Raw genomic sequence first — 4,023 nt, 5'->3', positions numbered from 1 at the left:
TATATATATATATATATATATATATATATATATATATATATATATATACCACATCTTCTTTACCCATTCATTTGTCGTTGGACATCTTGGCTCTTTCCACAGTTTGGCTATTGTGGACATTGCTGCTATAAACATTGGGGTGCACGTACCCCTTTGGACCCCTACCTTTGTATCTTTAGGGTAAATACCCAGTAGTGCAGTTGTCCAACAGGCATTATAAAGTTTTATACTTATAACCATCTACTCAAGAATAAGAGCAGGTGTTGTTAGTGATTAAAAGGAATGGAGAGGGGGTCAGTAGGAGGAAGAGTGCCAGAGAGCATCCGGGAACTTTTCTTTCCCACCTGAGACTGGTGTAAGATGGAGGCTGAGCCTGCCCGAGAGCTGGGAGGGCTGATGGATGCAATGAAGTGTTCTGGAAAGACTGAGCCAGAGGACATAGACTTGGTTCCAGAGAACACATTCTGGGTGTTGGTGGGTGCACACACGGAGGGCCTTCTCCGGTGACACCACCCAGGTTAGGAAAATGACCCAGCCTTCTCCCTCCCTCTGGAGGAGGATCCAAACTATTGAAAACATTTTTGATGTTTTCACCAAAAATAATAGACTTGCTCGGGAAATTCAAATTTTCCCAACCAGTCTAATATGGCTGCTCACTAAAGTTATTTATTGATCGGGCTGAATTTTAGAAGTTGAAGGCAGTGATGCCTTTGAGCTAGAGAAGAAACAAAAACAACAGAGGAATGGCAAAGGGCTCTAAGTAGTCTAAGAAAAATTCTGGGCAACTAATCTTGTTGCGTTCCACTTGTGACGTTTAGTTAGCAAGGCCAACCTGGTAAGGCTTGATTGTTGCTCTGGGATGCTTGGCCATGTATTTCTTCTTGTCTCTCATACTTGTCCTTGGCTTTTCCCAGGCCTCAGAACCGATCCTCCTATGCCAGGAGCCCACAGACATTACTGGTGTCCTCCAAATTGTCTTGCACTGCAAGTAATGATTTCAGGCATGTTTTTGGGAGACATACAAATATAAGGGGGGTTGATTTTGACATTCATTTTTATTGTATTGGTATTGTGATTATTATTATGGTTTTTCCTTGTATATGGTCTAATAACTTCCCAAAGCACCCCCACAGTGTTAATTTCTTAGCATGCAGCAACCGCTTGGGGGTAGAATCAGCCACCAGTCTTCTCCTCAACCCCCCCAGAGAAGGAGGCAGGGTAGTTTCATAAGAGGAGATTTTGCTAAATCTATTCCAGGCATCCGCTTCTGTGACCATATCAGAGCTTCACGACAAAGAAACTTTGCCAGATATTGAAATCCAATTAACTGTTATAATAATGCTAATGAGCTAACATGTGCTGAGCATTTATATGGTAGCAGGCATTGCTCTGAGCATTAGATGTGCATTAATTTATTGAGTTCTCCAACAACTCTGAGGTGCTAGTGTGACCTGGTCCCAGAAGAGGAACAGAGGCTCAGAGCAAGCAAGTGGCTTGCTTGGGGTCACAGAGCAAGCACGGGCAGAGCCCTGGGCCTGCCCTCTTGCTCTTCATCATGTCTGTTAGGAGGTGACTTGTGTCTCAAAATTCAACTAGTCCAAAACAGAGGCAAGAACCCAACTGTATGCTCAAATTGCCTCGGGTGAGAGGAGAGGTGGTCCATAGAGTATATTAAACTTCATGCACTTTATTCCATGTCCATAGGATCTTCCTCAAGTGGAAGCTTGTACTTTGCTGGAGTGGAGGATGCAAGACAAGGTGGATTGCAGGATTGCCCTGCAAAGGCAGGGATTTTGTATGGAAACGACATGTACGTGAAAGAAGCCACTCTTAAAGACCACATATTGTATGATTCCATTTATAGGAAATGTCCAGAATAGGCAATCCATGGAGACAGGAAGTACATTAGCAGTTGCCAGGGCCTTGGGGGAGGGGCAGATGGGGAAGCGGGAATGACTCCTGGAGGGTAGCAGTTTCTTTTGGGGGTGATGAAAATACTCTAACATTGACTGTGGTGATGGTTGCTCAACTCTGTAAATATACTAAAAGCCATTGAAGCGTACACTTTAAATGGGTGAATTGTATGGTATGTGAGTTGTATCTCAATAAAGTAGTTATTAATAATAAAAAACTCACGGAATGTTGATTCTGACCCCAACTGTCTCCAGGCAGAGGCAGCTCGAGAAGACAGGGGCACCTGCGGATTTCATAAAATTTGCTTATTAGGGGGGAGAAATGGCCGATTAATTAAACGTATACAAATAATTCATGTTGATCATAAAAAATTAAAAACACCCATAATCTTGACACTTAGACATAATCATTGTTAACATTTTTGGGTTTATCCTTGAGAATTTTTTCTATGCATTTATAAGGTACATGGAGACACCGGATCATGCTACCCCTATTGTAATTTGCTTTTCTCATTAAACAACACTGTGTCATGGAGGTTCTCCAAATGCGATGCCTGCCATTGGCATCAATATCATCTGGGGACCCTGAAATGTGAAATCTAGAGGCCCCGTGCAGGCTTCCTGAATGAGAAGCTCTGGGAGTGGGGCCATGGGTCTTGCTTTAGTGAGCCCTCCAGGCGATCCTGATACACAGTCAAGTGTGAAAACCATTGCCCTGCCTTAACTGTGTGTGCGTGTAAATACATGTGGATTTCTGTCATAATTTTTAATGATTGATATTCCAATTTTTGGCTACTGTAAGTAATGCTGCAAAGATCGTCCTTGAGCTATCCTTGTGCACTTTATTTTTTTTCCACACAAAGCATAGGTCATTTTTTTATTATTATTATTATTATTATTATTATTATTATTATTATTATTTGGCCCTCGACTAGTACATAGATGGCTTCTCTTCACCCTTTGGGTTGATAATTTTCTCTAGGTTGCTGCTGATGATATGATAAAGCTCAGCATAGGAGGCCCTCAGGTCCAGCACCATGGCCCTGAGCTCTCCATAGGCTGCCTCATCTCGCTCATGCATCAGGACCCCTTAATCCATTACATGAGTCTCCTTAGAGGCCTTGGCCACAGCATCCCCGCATTCAGAGATGTACTTGGAAATGGTTGTCTGGAAGCATCTACTTTTGTCTTGATTGCATTTACCCTCTCCAGCACCTTCTCCTGGATTGTCACCCCAAAGTCATTTCCATTCTCAATCTTGGGCATCAGGTGCTGGATCTGTGTGATCACCAGAATGCATTTTTCTTTGAGAGTCCAGACTTCTGGCTTAACCAGGGCAAGTAGGGTGAGAACCTTCTCATTTCCAGGGAGAAAGCCACACTTGGGAACTTCTTTCTTTTCCTGCTTATCTGTTTCCATCTCATCATCCTTGGGTGGAGGGTCTGGGATGGGGATGTCCATTGGGGTCTGGAGAGAGGTCAGGTCAGCAACATTGAGGGAGTCCTCTTGCAAGAGTTGATTCAGGTGTATGATTTTCTGTGGCAAGAAACTGTAGAGGAATTCCTCTGCCTCCTGGAAAAGGCTTTGCCTGAAGACATCCACCTGCTTGTGGGCTTCCCCGCTCAGGTACACCCCACAAGGCTTGGCCATGTTGCTCCAGTTGCAAGATCTCCGGTCTCTCCTTGCACACTTTAATTATTTCCTCTGATACATTCCCAGAAGTGTATATACTGGGTCAAAGTCTAAGGCTTTAGATATTTATTTTCAAATTGCCCTCAAAAAAACCTTCTTAATTTACATCCCTACTTCCAAATAAGAGAATGTGTATATTTTTGACAATTCTGGCCATTCTTTTTTTAAATCCATCATAATACAAGAAGTAAAAAGGTAGGCCATTGGGTTTTAGCTTATATTTCTTTGATTACTGGTAATACTGAACCTTTGTATGTGATTATTGACTATATTTCTTCATTTGTAAATATCTTGCTTAAGCCTATTGCCCAAATTTCTATGGAATTTTTCATATATATATGTATATACATATATGTATACATATATATATATACATATATATATATATTTCTGGTAGAATTTAATACATTGTCAAGTA

At 41.9% G+C, this 4,023-nt stretch overlaps 1 pseudogene; it reads right to left on the bottom strand.

Annotated features, from left to right (window-relative positions):
- Nucleotides 1–2,844: 2,844 nt before the first annotated feature.
- Nucleotides 2,845–3,563, bottom strand: LOC110589517 (annotated as a pseudogene).
- Between the last annotated feature and the right edge of the window lie 460 nt (nt 3,564–4,023).

This window comes from Neomonachus schauinslandi, chromosome 6, assembly GCF_002201575.2.
Source record: "Neomonachus schauinslandi chromosome 6, ASM220157v2, whole genome shotgun sequence".
Taxonomy (NCBI): Eukaryota; Metazoa; Chordata; class Mammalia; order Carnivora; family Phocidae; genus Neomonachus; species Neomonachus schauinslandi.
Note: the sequence above shows the minus strand (reverse complement) of the source record. Positions and strands in the feature narration are given on the sequence as shown.